Here is a 19,312-nt window from a genome sequence, read left to right as displayed (position 1 = left end):
ATGTGCCTGTGATGGGAACTGGAATGTAGTGCAATGTAGATGAGGTAGCCTACAGCTAGCTAGCTTGGGTACCAAGAGCTAGCCCTTGTAGGAGCAGAGCTTGCTAGAGCTATTCAGAGAACCAAACTTCCATGGCAGACTGAGCTGAAGAGACTTTTTTTTTTTTTTTTTTTTAGAAACTCAGGAGTGTTGGAAAAAAAGCATTTAGTACATAGCAACCACATTATCGATGCCTCCTCATCTACAAATGGGAAAGGACAGTTCATAGAGCACATGCCAAGGTTTATTGAAGTCAAGAAAAGCCATAAAGTTATCTGATATCTTAAAGTAGTTACAGTTGTGGAAAGTAGTCTATGAGGGAAATAAACCATATTTTTATTGAGAGGAAGTATATACTATCCATTTCACAGTATCATTACAGGGCTGCTGAGAGGGAGACACAGTCTTTGTGATCTTTTGTACTCCCAGCAAGGAGTACAACTGCAGCTGTTGGTTTTGCAGTTCCCCAAGCACAAGTGCTGATCAGTGACAAAGTCACCTCCAAATATTAATTAAAGGAAGCAAGGAGGCAGCACTATGGCTCTCTACTCTCTTGCATAGGCCAACATTGCTAAGGATGGGACTGCAGGCTCTACTTTTCTATACGACATTTCCTTGATTTCTCTTCAGAAATTCTGAATTATTCAAGTAAGTATACTGTTTGTATAATGTAGCTCATATCTATCAAAATCTCTTTGTGTTCAACAAAATGACAGGAGAAAGCAGAACTCCTTCAAATAAGCACACCAACAAAGTGCTTTGCACAATATTCAGAATATGATGTCGGCTTCTTTCTGCAGTGCTTTCATTATTTTTAACTTGATCTTTCCATTCTCATGATATAGAGATTGTACTGAAACCACTCTGCTCAGGTTAAAATGTAGTAGAAAAGTATGAGGGAGAATATACTTGTTTCATAAGATAATGTTTGTCAATACCATGACAGGAGCTGTGGGATTTTAGAACTTGAAACTGCAGTAGTTCTTTCACACAGGAACAGAAAAGTATGAAAACTAACCAAACCAGAGAAAACTGGCCCGGAAATATGTGACTGAAAATTATACCTAACAATTATAAACAACTAATCCTTATCATTAATTTATTGTGACAGAGTAGATTACTTACATGACCAAGATGAAAGTCTTCTGCCAACAAAGAACTGAATTACTCTTAAAGGTGAATTTAAATGTTTCTTTCTACATGTTTTATTACAGAATTTTATAGCCCACTTTAAGTAACTCCAGACAACATGATGCACTACCATTTAATTAATTGGGTCACATTTCACAAAGCTAATAAAACAGATTTTTTTAACTGCACATCAGGTAGTTTGGTATATGTTCATGTTAAATAAAAGCAAAAATAACACTGCAACTGACATCAGCTGAGTAAAACAAACTTACCAAAATGCACAACAGTATTATGTTTGCCAGTATGACTGTTATCCACTTACACTGAGAATTTCCAGATGAGACTATGCTTAGTTTCAGTTTATTTCATTATATAATTTCCGTTTCCACAATTTTATAAAGATACACACCTCATGAAGATAATTTATACTGAGAGATATTTAAGAATGAGCAAAAGCACTTGCAAGGTATAAGAGATGGGACAGATGGATTTCCTTTGTTTTCTTTTATGTAGGCAATGTTGGCTAGCTCCTAAGGATGCTAAGACTTTGTCTATATCTAAAGCTTGCAGCACCTTCAAGTACGTCAGTCTGACTGAAATGGTACAAATAACCCTAGTGGTGATTCAGTTAAGCCAATATAAAAATGTTTACCAGTATAATTTATGTTTATAACAGTAAAGACACTCTGAAATAATGAAGTATCCTACAAAGTTACAAAAACCTGGTGAATGTGAATGCATTCATGAACTCCTACATGTCTAGTTGGTTATATCAATGTAAATAACTATGTCTAGGCCACCAGAACAATGACAAATTAACAGATCTGCCCTAACTTTACAGTGGTGCCCAAACCACATGGCTGTAAATGAAAATTAAGGACCTCAAGGCTCTAAATAGTTGACCGTAGCTTGACACTATTAATACTTTGTTATGTCACTGCAGCTCTTTATAAAGTTAGAATTTCATGCAAACTACAAAGGTAGACATGTGCAAGTGATGAGTATTCACTTTCCAACAAATATAAAGTAGGTTTAAAAGTACATTTAATAAACTTACTATGGACTATTCTCCAGATAAGCTAAGGGTCACTGAGGTTTCTCATCTAAAGGACACTTAAGTTATTCTCTAGAAGCAACAGAAAAAAGACATAACCTATAGCTGAAAGCATACACAACATCTAGGTCTTAGTTTGTCCTGAAGAAACATCCCTGCATAAGGTGCTGACTCCATGTCTCCTTCTCCTTGAAAAGTTTTTCAAATTTATTTTTTATACAGATTCCTCTTGCTTCTCTATTCAGGAAATTATCACTGTGCCCCCTGAAGACCTTCCTCTAACATGAGTTTACCACTCTTTGTCACCTGTCCCTCTTGCTTAACCACTGTAGTTCAGTGGGAGTGGTTAGATGCTTAGCACACTAGAAAATGTTCCTGCAATATGCATCACTTAGCAGCCTATCTCAGGATCCAGTATTATTAAACCTTGTTGTCCTACAACAGAAACATTTAGCTCTCACACATTGTTCCTCATCCATGCCTCACAGCCCGACAGGACAGCTGGCAGCTATGGGGAATATTTACTCATCAGATCTCAGAAGAATTCTGGAAAATGCCTAAGTGGCTGCCAACAAGTGAAAATGGGCATGGATCATACACACCTGAAATGTTTAAAGATCCTTAGGAAGAAACTGACACTTATATTTGGAAATATTTTAATTTCAAATCTCAAATCAATATCCTAGATATGAATCAAAAATGATGCAACTCCACAAGTACTCACACTTTCAAAGACACATCTAACCTATCTGAAAGTTCACCATTGGCACTCACCACTATTGGCAACTCACTGACAGGTTCAGTCCAGAGACAGGGCAAAGGGTGCACAGACACATTACATTATGGTGTCTTGCCTTTCTCCAGTTTGGCTTCTGGTCACATTCCCTTCTAAAGAGTGAATGTTTTTCTTTAGCATTTTAAACTGTCAGTCACCTAGCAATCATTTGTCACTGACAGGTCTTGGCTCTTTCTTATTCCCTCTACTGGTTACAACGAAGGCTCCTGAAGAGCAAATGTGCCACACTGAGTGACAGCAATCCTGCAACTAAAGGTATTAAGAGAACATAGGAAAGAAGATGGGTTGAACACAAGCTGTGAAAAAACGAAACTGGAGACTGAAAACTGATGGCAAGTCCAAGAACACTTCCCATATTTCAGTAAGTCCTGTGCAAATTGTCTGCAAAGTCTCTTCTAACCTGTCTTACTCTTGTCTCACTAATTTTGAAATGTTTCACGAAATAATGATCTATCACAAAAGGTGGAAATGCTGTTTTAAATGCCTTTACATTACTGAATTAAAGCAAATGTCATGAAAGCTAATTTTCTTCAGAATAACTACAGAAACATTTCATGTTGTGGATCCTGTAGAAGCTCTTAGCAAATGAATGTAATCTTAACTTTCATAATATATCCTTGTCAAACAGGACTGGGAAGCTTTTCAGTTATCCTTATCACATATCAGCAATAACCAATACACGTTGAAAGCTCCAATTAAAAAAAAATAAATCACAATAGAAGCTTATAAATAATGAATGAGCAAAGTATTTTTCATTAATTTCCATCCACTTGTAGGCAACCATTTCTTTGTTTAAAGAGAGAAATGCTGAGATTAAGAATCACAGTTCAAATAAGTAAGAAAATGTCTGGTGAGACAGAATATTATTCTTCAGCAGAAGCTGCCAGAAAATAAAGAAACAAGGAAGAAAAATGTTACCTTTGCAAGGATTTGAATTATCAATACCAACAGTTTTTACACTGGTAATTAGAATTAAAAATCTGTTTTGTCCAAATAAATATTACCTTCATCTTTACCTATTCCTTTCCTTCCTAAACTATTTCCTTCATTTGAAGTTCCTGTCTAGTGTTTTATTTCTGAAATCCTGGATTCCAGTGCACACAACATAGAGGAAATCCTGAATTATGAAAGCACTATATATAGCAAGTGATAATTACTCTTCATGGACAGTTCTCAAGTGCTTATCTTTCATTCATCCGTAAAGCAAAACAGACAGAAAGGTTAAACCAGACAAAGGCCAAACTGTGTATGTCAGCCTTAGAGTCAGGATAAAAGCTAAGAAATCTTAACCCTGAGCTTATTTCACTATGTTAGTAATGGTATTTAGCTGACAGGACATGGAAGCAAGTAAGCAGCACATAAAATGTCATTAAGTACCCTGAACTCTTAAAAAATCGAGTCGTTTTATAGCCCAGGAAGATTTTTCCATAAAAAGTTCAAGCATCTGCATTTTTAAAAGCTTGTTTTTATCTTCCTGATTTCACATCACTCTCCTATTTTGCTTGTTAGACTGGCTTCTAGCTCTGCATAGAAGTTTAGTAATATAGGTCATGTGGTTTAATACCTAAATATCTTAGAGATTTATACATTATCAAAAAACAGCATCAGAGCTATACAATGGAATAAAAAAATAATGACTTTGAGTTTAAAACAATTACTTCTTAAAATCTGAATTGTTAACACCATCATTATACCTTTCATTCAGGAAACTGAGAAAGGTGTGAACAAATATACAATAATGAAGGCAGATTATTCACGAAGTATAATGACAGGTGTGATGAAACAAGTGTACAGATCTTACATTAATTCATCTAAAAAGAAGTTCCTGTTTCTTAGGATGCTTAATAAATACCTTAGTTTGAAATAATATATATATAATATATAATTGAATTAAATATAATTGAAATTGTATAAGAGATCACACTTTTTTGTTTGTTTGTTTTAATATTTCTAGCATAAAATCTTAACTGAGAATCATAACCAAACTGTGTAATCACTGAAACATACGTCAATAATTTGAATTACTTTTAACTTCATTAAGGAATTTAATAGATACAAACAAATATTCAAACAGGTAAGGTAGGATTATAATTTAGGATACATGTGTGTGCAATAACTGCAACATCTTAAACACGTTAAGGTTTTTCATATTCTACTGTTCATGCTCTTTTATGATATGATTGCCTTTTCAAAGAATGAAAATCCTCATCAGTCTGAAAGTTTATCTGCCAAAGTAAATTATTCTTTGAAGTCATACACTACCTCAGTTTAAGTAAGTATACATGTGGTTTATAATATTAATATTTATCTAAATATAACATAGTCTTCAAACAAAACCTGATTTATTTCACTTATCACTTGGAATCACCTCTTCCTAGCAGAGTCCAAAGACAGTGTGCTTTTCTTGACTCAGAATTTACAGTGGGAAATAGCAGTGCATATGTAAAACTATAGGCAGCCAACATGAGAAGGAATTTTCTCAATGATTAAATAATAACATGACTTTATTAATTGTTGTGTACCTTTAAGTACCTTTACCCTCATACACTAGTCTATTTTTTTGCAGTGGATGTGCTAGGAGATCAACCTGTGCAGACACACAGGCTTGGGCTGGATTCCCAGGAGACCTCCCAGGAGCTTCTCAGGTTTGAAGGGCCATTCAAGCAGTGGCATGTTTGGACACGGATGCCACTGATCTGCAGAGTAGTCCCCCTGGCAGCATCCCAGGGCCCAGCAGCAGCTCCGTCTGTCAGACTCTCTCCGAGAGAGGGACAACTGAAACCAGGACTGTGCAGGAGGTGGAGGTGCCAGTGAGAAAGGCTGTGGCCACCTTTTGTTGCCTCTAGAGCTTAATTTCAGAGTGCTGAAATGTCAGAGACTGTGAGACACAATTCAAGACATTCCATGTTATCTCACTAATTCAAAGATAAGGGACAGCAGACCATAGAATGGCAGAGTATCCATTTTGACAAGTCAATGAGACTTCCAAAGAAACCAAAGATGATGGAGTAGTTGTGTTTCCAGATCTCTTATACAAGGGTAATAAAGGCAATAATTATCTCTCTGCTGCTCTGGAAACTGAGTCTGAGTAGACACAGTAGCACTACCAGAAGAGTCTGTCAAAAGAAAGATTTGAATCATTATCAAATTACCAGAGAATTTTTTTTTTTAGTTAATCCTAAAGTTACTCATGACCTTAAGTCAAATTCACCAAGCAATGTCATTTAGGGAAGAAATGACTGGGAGTAGCACTGCTGTCAGTCTTTTTGAACTCACCAGGTTAAAGTTCATCTGTAGCTGAAAAATGCGAGACACCCAAGACAGCAGCCTAATCCTGACTTCCATATACTGTCTCAGCATTTAAACTTTCCATTCAAACCTGACAGAAGATGTGACTGGCCACCATCAGGGGATCTCCTGACAGGAAGGACAGCCCTGGGGACCTGGATGACACTGACTCTAGCCCAGCTGCACACTCTGGTTGAATCAGACAGATCAGAATGACCTTTACATCCTGCAGTATGTTTAATATTCTAGTACTTCATTTGATCTGATGCCCAAAAGAAATCTTTCACTACACTTACCTAAACACATTACTCATCTAACCAAAATTTTAAATTCAATTCAACATAGAGTGTCATTTATTTTTTGCAGTTGAAAAGAGAAATAAAAAAACCTCCAAATCAGTTACTTAGAAAATCTTGGATGGGTACCTCTTTTCCCAGAGAGGCTTTTCTGTCAGCGCGGTGACGCACAGCACAACCATTGACAGTAGCCCTGGTCTGTGGACAGCTTCAGCTGACCTGAACGGTGCTGCCAAGTGTCTGCCACTGTTTTCAAGTGACTGCTCAGACACGCAGAACAAGCTCATGATGCAGTCCTCCTTTTGAGGGTTGGGTGGCCCTTCCTAATTTTACAATAACCAAACTTAAATGCATAACATGACAGAAATAAAAACATCCCCCACCACAGAAGATGAGTGGTTGGCCAGAAGACAGGAACAGAGCACTATGCCAGCTATTGCATAGATGTGACGAAGTGTCTGAGTGCCTCACAACAAAGTTGTTTTCCCTCCACTTAGCAAGGCATGCCTGCTCTCTGGTAATCTCACAGAACGCAGGGATGAAACAAAGGCTCAGTTGTCGCACATTTGGATGCATACCTACGATTATATGATTAGGGCCTTCCCTCGACATCTGTCAGGTTTGTGCTTCCCTTTCCCTGAGAGGGGAGGGCTCAGCCTATGCTGAGCAGCCTTGCATCAGGCTGTGCCTGGTCTGCTCCCGCTGAGTGGTCACAAAACGAGATGCTCTGCCTTCTTCCTCACATACTGCATCCTTAAACTTTTTCAGAGTTAAGAGCACATTATTTAGTGGCTGAAGTTTCACAATTACCCTGCCTGAGATGGGAGGCTGGAGCAGCAGCTGTTGTGTGTATTATGGGTATTGGATCTGAACTACTCACTATGTCCTTGAATATCCACTCTTGCCATTACACCAGGTGGCCTGTGAAAACACTGTAGCACATAAAGAGTTTTGAGTATCTGTCATGATTCAGGGTCAAACTCAAAGTCAGAATTCCCGACTGCCCTCATCCTAAAATAGAAAATAAGGTAGCTGAGGCAGCGTTGAACACATTTATACAAAGCTTCAAACTCTATGCTCTTTTCTGTCTTGCAATTTGTATCGTAACTTCCAGGGCTTTTTCTTGTACAAGAAATCCACTTTTGACTCACCCGGGCTGGTTTATTCCAGGTATTTTATTCAGGAAGAGTAGGGGAAGCATTCCCCCCAAAAATTTAGAGCAACAAAGAGCTCACTTGTATAATAACCTGCATCTACAAGCAACCCCTTGCTGAGATATAGGAGAGACGATAAAGGCTCCCAAGTAGTGATACTCCCCTAGATCCTCCAGCTTCCACTGCTGAGGTGAAGAGAGCTTAAAGAGCCATCGAAAGCCGCAGCCATTGAGTCTTTCAAGCTGTAGCCCTCCCCTGACAACCAGCTCCCGGTGCAGAAGCCTGTCTCAGGGTTTAGAGGCCCATGGGAACACAGATTGTATTTCCCTGTCCTCAGGGAGGTACACTCCCCGTCAGGGACAGGCTCGCTGCTGCTACATTTAGGGACCGCACACCAGGGAGTGAGAAAACAAGAAATGTTACACAACTCCAGGATGCCCATCTAAGCCAAGTATCGCATGATTCATAGGGTGAGAAAAGTGTGTTCGGGAGTGCTACTTTCAGTGTTTTTACAAGCAGATGTGGCTGCTGGGAAATTCCTTTTTCAAAGTCTCTTTCTTGACTGTCTTTTAACCCCCAAGAGGGGTTAAACCTGAGATTTGGAAAGTCTGAGGTACCCACCAGGAGGAGGGGTGCTGTGAAACCATAAGCACACACGTGAGGAAGCTAAAGTCTGGGGACTGCCCAAGGGGTGCAGGTGGTGAGGCTGTGGAGGTGAGACATGAAATCTCTGTGTGAAATACTGGCAGCTAGAAAAAATGCCAGTGCCCTACTCAGTTCTTACAGGCTTTAAGAGACAGGTCCAGCAGATGGATCTACTCACGGGAGACTGCTGATCTACAAAAGAAGTGGTGGGTTTCCAAAAAGCAGGATTTCAAATGTCCTGTGTACTAGCCCAGACCACTAGGACCCTAGTGATATTTCCTCACTTTATGAATTTCTATTTGACACCCTTTTTTTGGGGGGGGATGTAAATGTATGTGAATTGTATGTCAGGATAAGGCCAAAACCAGTTTTGAAATGTAAGATGATAGTAACAGTCAAATCAGACTTTAACCCATCCTGAAACACATTTTTCATGTTGATAGAACTCTTTGGCTTCCTTTATTACCAGTACATGCATTCTAGTCTTCAAAATTTATCACCACTACTATTTATTTGGGGTTTTGTGTTTTATTTATTTTTGTTTGTTTGTTTGTTTGTTTTGGTTTGGTTTGGGTTTTTTTTGTTGTTGTTGTTTTTTTTAATTATAATGGTCTCAAAATTTACAGGAAAAACCCCAATAATATTTGCAAAACAAAGCTCATTCAGGAAACGATTTTGGTTTGGTTAGATTTTTTTTTTAATTTTTTTTTTAACCAGTAAGAACCTGTAAACTGATCTTGTATTTGTGGAAAGAAACACAGTCCAGCTGGAACCTGTTAAAAATCAAAGTTCCAGAGAAATAACTCAATTTTCCTGCTACTTCAGTGAACCTCCACTTGTTTTAACCTGTTTTGAGTAATCTCTTTGTACTACTAATCCACTGGAAAAAAAACAGAAAAGAGGAAAAAGAATCAACAATAATCTCCTTTTAGTACTAATTAGGAACAACACGTATTCTACTACAAGCAAATAAAGTAGTGTAGAAGACTGATTAAGATAGAAAGAAGAGTTTTGAAGTAATAATCCCTGATTTTTTCTTTAATGATTGCTTAAAATTTTTCCTAAAATATGGTCTTCTTCAGTGTTGTGTTGCTTAATTTTAAATTCTGATTTATTTTTCCTTTTATTTCTTCATCTGGAGTTTGAATAGATATAGAAAATAAGCCTGCATTAAGAGAAAAAAACCCTCCTATGGAAAGCTACAGCCATTAAATTATAATTACTCTAAATAATAAAGGTTTAATAATTAATATAGAGCAGTTATGTAATATACCTGACAGACATCTCTGGAATAAAGTTGCTTGGCAAAACACAGCCAGAGCACACAAGCATTTATGCATAAGCATAGCTTTGTTTTTGTGTATAACATTAAATACACTCATCTAAGAGTTTCTAGAATCAAAACTGTTATTTTAGGTACTGAGAGCAAGCAGTTTGAAAAAGTACTCGTAGTTTGAAAAAATCTATTCTGCCCAGAAATTGATAGCATACAGAAATGATGATTTTAGTTTTAACATTAACTTGTTACAAGAGGAGAGGATTTATGCCTGTAGGAATGAAATATAACATAAGGCAAAAATCCTTGAAAAGCTGATTAAAACTAGAAAAGCAGAAGTAGGCATTTTTTCTCATGTATCACTGTACTGGAGTATGACAGTTAAGAACAGCAGAGATTTAATTGACTGGGCCTAAAAAAACTGCATTAAATAACGTGTTGATGCACAGAACTCTGTAAAACCAATGTACAAAAGTAATGTCATCAGTTTTTCATTACAACTGGAATCAAAACTTGAAAAATGTTGTTGTTTCAAATATGAGGGACATTTGTCTCTGTGTTCTAGCATAATGTTTTACCTTTTGTCTGAGATAATGTTAAAATTGTACATGCATGATGGGTAAAGAAAGCTGAGGTTTGAAAGCAAGAGGAATTCTGGAAGTAGGAAATGACAAAAACAGTTTCAAGAAATAAATATTTCAAAAAGCTTTCCCCTGAAACTGTCAGCAAAATATTACTATAAGCTATATAAAAAAGCCAACTGTCCCATGAACTTTAATTGTGACAAGTTCAAAAGTCAAAACCACAGTGATTAAACTATTTAAACTAAATTAAGGGGACTTAAATCTTACTTGAAGGAAGTGAGTATGTATCTCAGTGCATAAGCATGTAAGAAACTGCTACCAATCCCTCACTACTTACAGCATGCAATGGAAATTTAAATTATAGAATGTTTTGGGAAGGGAAAAATAATTAATACAGCAGAATCATAATCTATGTCAGGTGTTTTATATAGTTTGCAGAATTATGAAAAGCAAGAACTTTACATATTTGAGCATAAATCTTCAACCCTCCAAATTTTCATAACCTCAGTACAAAATGGTATTAGAAAAAGACTAGCTAAACTTAAGTACAGTTTTTGTCTCTTCACCTTCTTGTACACAACTGATTCTGAAGAAGCCTTTACAGATTAGTGGGAGCTAGCAATGAAAGTCAAATGCCCTTACTAACTGCTTTTTAGTATAATGTGAAAATGTTGTCTTGCTTTTCTGGTTTTTGGGTAAGTACAGAAAAAATCTAGCACAAATCTCTTGTTTCTACATTTAAATAACTTTTATTTAAAGAAGAGCAACGGGATGTAAGACAATAAAGGTCAAAACTCATGAGCATGCAGCAGCTAGAAACATGAAACATAACCTAGAAAATCAGACAAACTTCTTGTATGAAACCAGTGCCTGGATCCTCGCTTCTATATTTGGAAACCTGGGGCCCCCAGATTCCAGCTACAGTCCTTTCCTTATACCTGATGCCCTCCCCACCTCAACTGTGTTACTGTCTCAGCATCTAGCAGCTCCTGACTTTCTGAGAGGAAGGGAGATGTGCTGATCTTGGTCCTGGCAGGACCGGGACTAGAAAAGAGAGGGCACAACAAAGTGGCCAGGCTTTATGGCACATGTTGCATGCCACAACATGTGCTAAGACAGTATTTGCCTGTGCCAAAAGCCCACCCTGCTTAAATCACTTTTTCACTCAGTTAGACCATGTTACTCCTTATTGCACCAGTAGCACGTGTAAACACAGAGGGAAACACAGCTGCTGAACAGAACAGTGCTTGTGTGGCATCGAACAGAACCGTGCTCGTGTGGCATCCTCCTCTGCTCTGGCCTTGCTGCAAGAGGAGTCGCTGGCTCCTCTTCAATCGCGCCATTCACGGGAGAGCACTGCTGCTTGGCAGCGCCCCTGTTTCCCATGTACGGCACCAACACTGAACTGTAGCTTGCTTTGCCTCTGCTGAATAACTTCTGGCACAGAGCAGGGGATATATTCCTAGAAATGGAAGTTTATTTTTTCAATGGAAAATATTGTATAACTTCTATATCCTCTCCCAGGAGACAGACTGTTTCTGCAGATGCTTTTCATACCTGAGCTATAGAGGATAAGTGTTACTATTCATATAACCAGGGTGAAAGAAAGTCTCACTTCTGCAACTGGTATTGAGACCTGAGTTATTTCTTTCCTGTATAGTGTGTCCTCAGTCATTCTGGCACATTTTGAAGCTGCTGTTTTATTCAAAGACAGCATGTTGTGAGTTTTCTGGTATTTATTCTGCGCATATATGGGAGGGATGGTGGAGTTACCTTGAAAATTTTACGGACTTTTCTGGACTAGCCATTAACAACACAGCTCTTTCCAGTTCATGCTCCTACTCTCAAAATACTGAATATCTTCACGGCTTTGACACCACCCTCTACACTCAGTATATCAAAAATTATCATTTTTATATGGCAATATACCACAACTGTCCCTAATAAAGCCAACAAAAAACTTAACCTGTGCCAAAATTTCTTTTTTCATGGTTTGTTTTTAAATTTCAGCAGGGTTATAGAGATTAAAACATATTTTTGCAAGACCAGAAGGACAGACAACGAGACCACAGAGAGACAAGAGAGCAGGACAACACACTACAGCTGTGGGACACACACAGCTAAACTGTCAGGTAGGGTAACCGGTGACCAAAAGGCACAAGTGGCAGGAGGTGCAGAGAGATGGTGGGAGGACAAAGACATCGCCTTGCCATGCTTCATTACAAAAAGTTATAGTAGCTAATCTTGGAGAGACCAAAGCGCAGAGATATAGCCATCTAGATCCATAAACCTTGTATACCCTCAAAATAAATATTATTTACAGGCCTTTTAACCTATCATTAAGTCCTTAATCTTCTCATATCTGGAGAGTCTCAAGTTCTTCAAAGCTAATCAACTCTTTTGGGCATATCACTACCATTTTGAAGTTTTCCAGAAAAGGTCCAAAGAGTTACAGGTGTCATTCAACCAGGTCCAGTTCAAAAGAAACAATTCACAAACCAAAACAGTGTACCTACCCAGTTCATGATTTTTTGTTTATAAATCTGTTCTATTAACTTTCCTGATTTTACTTATAAAGATGAAGTAACGAACAAACAGACAGAGAACATAAACTCATACTACATTTTGATAATGTATAAAATCATTATGATTTTTTAAACTCAGGGCATGATGTTCTCAGATGTACTGTTTGTATTTCCTTCAGTCAGACCTTCCATATCTTAGAAGGTTTTTAGGGGAAATGCTGTAAAACCTATACCTATATGGCTGAAAGAAAAGCTTCATTCACCTGAAAGCAAACTAAATTCATCTTATGATCTCACTTATACATTGTCTGTTACCTTCAATAGTTAATATTGGTTTTGTGAAAACCTGCCCACTGATTTTAGTAAGAGAAATCGAGTAAGTCTGGTTTTGAAGTGGTCCAATTTCCTGCTCCTATTTTCTTAATAAAAGCCTCCTTCTTTACACCCCATCCAAACCTTTCATTGAGCTTAAACACAAAATTACCTGCTATCTGAAACCAATAATATGCTTCTTAATTATCTAAATCCCCTTCACTTAAAACAAATGATAATCATTTATTCTATACCTTGACCTAGCACAGAGTGTAATTTAATAATCAAGAGAACACTATACACATAATTTGGTGAAAAATCCATTTGAAGAATCTCGAATTTCTTTGCTTCTTGCATGAAACATTTTCTAGATTCATTTTCTTAGAATCTCTGTATGACTAATTTAGTTCTATATCGGAAAGAAAACATGCTTCTTGAAGATGAAGTTGTACAGAATTATCACAACTAATTTTTGCTGAGAGCATGCCAACTCAGATGATATTTTTCTAAAATTATATTACTATAGCTTTTATAGCAATCACAAATAAAAGGAAGAGTTTTAAAGGCAGTTTTAAAAAGGACTGTCTCCAAATCAAGTTACAATTTTTCTCAGTATTTCATCTTTGGTGGAAATAAATTGTGAGTTAATGAAATCAACTTACAGTTCTCATTACTGTATAAATTATATTTTTTTTCTCTTACTAAAAATAAATAAATCTTGCAACTTTATTGGATTGACAAGCAAAACCAAAAAGTGCAAAATATAACTTTTAAAGTATTTAGATATCTTTTCCAGGTATTAAACAGGATCACTATATTTAGTAAAATTTAGTAAATTTTAACAAATATTTTAAAAAGGAAAAATAACGCAGGAAAAAAAAAAGATATAAAATGATACAGTTATAGCCAAACACAGTGTAATTATTTTTTTTTTTTTCTGCAGAGCTGTGATCATCAAAATATTGTGTGTTGATAACAAATTTGATAAGAGAGACACAGGAATAGCTCCATCTGTATTCAGGCCACTAGATACCAAACTGGATTACTGCACTGAACAGCGGGCATCACAAGGGGACAAAGCCAGCCACAGCTGTCCACCAAGTCTAAGACAACAAGCAATCAGAGAGGTGCCTCAAGAAGCCCAAAAAAAGCCCACAAAGTCTCCAAAACCCAGGTATGACACTAATAATTTCTGTGCTCTTAAGAGTTCATTTCGGCACTGAACTCAGCCTGAGGTGATACATCCCACAAGACTGCTCAGACAAGACAGTCTTCTGCTGACAACACATAAACTACCACACACAACAAAGTCTCACCATTTCACAGGCTGTTGAGTCCCTAACCCCACTACACTGTTCAGGTACAACTGAGCTTTGGCATCATAAATACACGTTCAGAATAATTTGTCATACCATTATCTATTACAAAACTAATGTGGTCAATTTTTCAAAATAAATCCTTATTCCCAACCACCTTTAAAGTCAGTCTAAAGGCTGAAGCCTCAGCTTAACAAAAGTCCTTTTCACCTGTGGATGGATCTCACCATTCAGATTTCACCATGGAAAGGGTAAGAAGTACAAAAGAGCCTGGCATTATCAATCTCGTTGAAAGCCTCCTGGTTTATGGATGGTGTAACTGGAGTTTATCATGATTTGCCTGGACAAGAAAACTTCATGTACCCAAACCAGTATAAGTTAGGACGATAAAGCCTCTTTTTTTCACTTGTCCTTCTAGCACAAGTCATTCAAGGGTGATATCCGTATCAATACTTCTATGAGGAACTAGTTTTCGGATTTGCTTCATTCTCCAAATTACTGTGCTGGGAAGGAATCTAAAATTATTTTAATCTTAATTTAATCTTAATTGGCATTACTAAAAAATATAGTTCGGGCTTTCTCAGCAAAGATGTTGAATTCTCAAATTTACACACTTAATTTTGTTTGATTTACTCTTCAGCAGCACCAAAGTATTTTTGTGAGATCTAAAGCCAGTAAATAATGTGTCTGAACTTGGTTATTTAATCTTTACTATATGAGAAATGACTGCAGATTTCAAGTCTACAGAACAGGCAACTGAACAGTACTCGATTTAGCTCATTATTATTATGGTAGTTAATTCCTCCCTTTCATACACTGCTTATTAATTAGAAGATTTTGTCCGTTCTATCTGTCCAGACTTCAATGAGCATGGTGTAGACTTCAGTATCTCAATTACCTTCTCCAGGCTCCCTGTCAAGATGTTGAAGAAAACAGGCACTTCTTATGAATGATTTGCTTGGTCTAACTGTGGACACATACCTAAGGAGAAGATTGAGCTTCATTCTGGAATGGCCTGTATCTTTCTTTAAGGTAGACCAAGACAACTTACGCAGGTGCAAATATCTAGGTAAGTCTTTTTGACTTTTCATGGATATCATAGATGAGACAGATTTAATCTTCTGAGATAATCATCTTACAAAAGAAAGATAAATGAAAACAAACACAGATCTAATAAATGATTACCTTCGTACACAGAGATTTATTGTACATAGCATAGCTTTGAAAAGAGTTAAAGAACAAATGTTTGGAAGAAATGTTTGTAAAAAGGCCACTGGAAAATACCTGCTCACAAAAAATTAAAAAATCCAGCTGTCAGTTAAATCTATACAAATAGAGCTGAGCAAACAAACAACAAGTGAGTTCAGCAAAGATGACTGCTGTTGCACTGATATATTTGAGCTTAGGCTATTTCTTGAAATTTCCCACTGTTCTAACTAGTTTAAGCTAATTGTTTAGCTTTTCTTGGTAATTAAAAACTTCAAAGGTCTATGACTTCTGAAGTACAAGTTACGGAATTTCCACTTCTGTTTCCAGTTGTGTTGGCTAGGAGATTCAATGACGGGGCTTATCATAAATCTAGGCACCAAGATCAAACGCAGATATGGGCATAATTAACAAACATATCCTAGAACCTACCCAATATTTTTTTTTTCTTTTTTTTTTGACAAGAAATAGGAATTTATGTTAACTTCACTTAAGGTCTCTTGCATTGTTTGTCAGATTGTAGGTTTGATTGCGCAAGATGCTGGAAGTCCTGAATGCCTCGTCAATTTAACTCTCAGGATCTACCCAGAACTTTGTTGGATCATGAACAGAGTTTACAACAGTACAACTACACTGTCTTCATAAAGCACTGCTTAATTAAAGTATTTATATACACAGCAGTAATTCATCATACCATAAGCTACTGCTGATTAAAACCAGTAAGCTGGTTTTAAAACCTTGTGCACTCATTATAATCAACAGTAACGAAGGATTCCTAAAGGCTTGACCCACTTCCAATGCAATTTGACCCAATTCAGTGTGATGCAGCTCCATTTATATTTTATCAGTTGATTGGGTTTTATCCAACAGATCGACTATTGATTTCTATAGAAAGCACAATTTATAGAATCATTCCAGATGAAAAGGAGAAACATCTATTGTTCAGTTTTGTTTGTCCCTGGCCACTCCATCAGGATTAATTATCTAACATCATCTTCAGTAGAAAAAAAGGCTAGCCTGTTCTGAAAAATAAAATGTGGATGGCACAACCTTCCTGGAAACTTGTTCCACTGCTTGACTTTTACGTAGTTATGCAACAATTTGGCTGACATTTAATCTAAGTATTCCCTTACATCTTTATCTAGCCTCATAATTATGGACTAGAGGCAAAAATCCTTTCCTTGACAATGGCAGCTAAATTGCAGTATAGGAAGGGAAACCTACCATGTGTACAAGACAGGAAGCTTTCCTCCTGTTTTAGACCTTTATGAGGTAATCAGTGGCAATTTCTTGAAAAGCAGTTCACAAAACTCAGATGAGGACAATTCCCAGCAAACTCATATCTTCTGAGAAAATGGAATACACAGCAGAATATTCTAGTCAAAGCACAAAGGATTTTATCAATATGTCAGGGACTGATTGCTACTGACCCTCTACGAAGACTGGAAAAGCCACACATAATGGTGACAGAGGGCATAGTGTATGTTGTTTCTGCTGGATCTGAGACAACGGTATATGTACATCACTATTTTTTATACGAAATTTAACCAATTGTAAAGTTATGAGCATTTCTCCCAAAGGAAGAATGGAATCTAGTTTTCAAGGTTTAGTTTTCTAGCAGTCCTCTGCTTTGGGAGAATACCAACAAATATGAATACAAAAGGATTGACAGAGGGGAAATTCCTGTAGTTTGTATTTTATTTCTGCCCATCTTGTGCAGCCTTCCTGTTTCTATATTAGTCAAGAAACTATTTGTAAATGCTAAGTGGCAAACCATTTTACTAAATTAGAGTAACATTATGAAATATTTGAACTCTGTGTTTCCATCTCCATCATGAGAGCAAGGACAGAAATTCACTAGCGACTAAAAGCCACTTTATGACCTAATCTTTCACCTAGTTAAAATTGGGTCTGTCAGCATAGGGTATTCCAGTTTCTTTCTCTGGACCTTGAAGGAGCTTACCTCAGCTGCTTGTAACTTTTCAATTGCTAGAGTTTTTCAGCATTAGTTATTTTATACTTAAGAATAGAAGGAATAAAAATACTTGTGAGCTTTTTTTACCTTTGATCCTGTAATTGCTGACTTTTGAGTGCTTGGTTTAGAACATGCAAATGTCACATTTCACTCCCTTACTCCTGTGTCTCCCTTTTTTGCTTGTTTTTAATAATAGTTGTGAAGCCAGGAAGATGAAAGGAAAGCAAGAAAATGGAACATACCTAGCTTTAAATAAAGCATTTCATAATATTTCACCCTAAATTTATCCAAAACTATGAGAATATAAATGCTACCTGGAATAAATACTGCTCAAATAAGTGTAAATTAGAGACAGTCATGCATGAAATTAATTATACTGTAATAAAGATTACTGCTGGGCTACTTTTATGCCTATTCTTTTAGTCTATATATTAGTGAGCTGGTGAAAGCACAAAACAACAGATGTTGCTAGGGCCTAGAAATCATCTCTTCTCTCATCATCCTTTGTATCTGCAGCTTGAAGTTATCTGGAGTTCAGGAGAAGCACTGCAAATTCTGGGGTTCAAACAAGCATAGTCTTATTGCATACCAAGAGTCCATAGTTGGCAGCAGCCCCTAGGATGAGTGCACCTTTCCCCCTGGTGCCCATGCCTAGCTATGGCAGAACTATTTGAGCAGAGAAGGCCGCACGTAATTAATTCCTCAAATCTGTCATGAAAGGGGCAGTGCACGTTTCTGCTGGTCTCTGCTGCCCGGCACAAGGAGGTACATATGCAGATTGTGAAGGCTCAAAGTTATTCTTCTAGTATATCTGTTGATGCCCAACAGGATACGAAAGCCTGCCAGGGATGCTAGCTGAATTGCTTTGTATGGGTGCATCTGTAGGCAGAAAAAAGAGCCTTTTCTTCCAACATTTCTGACCATGCAACAGCAGCCAAGGTTTTGCTAAATGGGAGAGCCCCAGGCCAATTACTGCAAAGAAATTGAACCTGACATCATTTAAGATAAACTTTTATTCCCTTTAGGGTCCCAAGTTAAGAAAGTCTCAATGCAAAATTCCATAAGGCAGAGCTGAGGGACTTTGCAATGCTCCTACCTAGATAATTTTTCGGTTTTAATTCAGTAAGAGAGCAAGAAAACATTATCGTTACTCTGGCAAGGTCTCCTTTGTCAATCACAACAAATGTCTAAGGTGGGAAAAGCTTGGAAAAATGCTTATATGCTCAAGTCTTCAGCTGCGAAGCCAAAGGAGATGCATTTATCTGACTACATCCTACAAAACAGTTAGGTTTCAGATTTGCTCAATTTGTGGAGAATCCATTTTGGGTAGCATTTTCAAAATGCCTGAGTGATTTAGAAATATGTCTTATGACTCAGTTGTCTTTCCCCCTAACATTTTATCCTTTTCATTTCTTACATTTAGTCAGCCTCTTCCATACATGTAGAGAGACCACAGAGAGCTAAAACAAATAAAATTCAACTGTGTTTAAAAAAAATTACTGAAATATTAATCAATACGGGAAACAGAACTATAAACCTTCTTTATACCTTCTGTAAACCCCACTAATTCGAGAGCCAGCCCACCATTTAAGTTATGTGCAACACTGATTTTATCTATCACAGTACATCATCAGCTGGCCTGAGTCTTGGGAGGCTTTCAGTTATTAAAATAGGCCTACAGTGCTGAAAAATGAACCTGTAACACACAGACAATA

General features: G+C 37.1%; 1 protein-coding gene across 1 annotated transcript in view; it reads right to left on the bottom strand.

Moving 5' to 3' along the window:
* The window catches only part of GABBR2 (gamma-aminobutyric acid type B receptor subunit 2), a 469,556-nt gene that overhangs the window by 174,196 nt on the left and 276,048 nt on the right, over positions 1-19,312 (bottom strand). The window lies entirely within an intron of this gene.

Source organism: Athene cunicularia (assembly GCF_003259725.1).
Source record: "Athene cunicularia isolate RWA chromosome 2 unlocalized genomic scaffold, athCun1 chr2_part1, whole genome shotgun sequence".
In the NCBI taxonomy this organism is placed as follows: Eukaryota; Metazoa; Chordata; class Aves; order Strigiformes; family Strigidae; genus Athene; species Athene cunicularia.
This window is presented reverse-complemented; position numbering and strand designations above follow the sequence as displayed.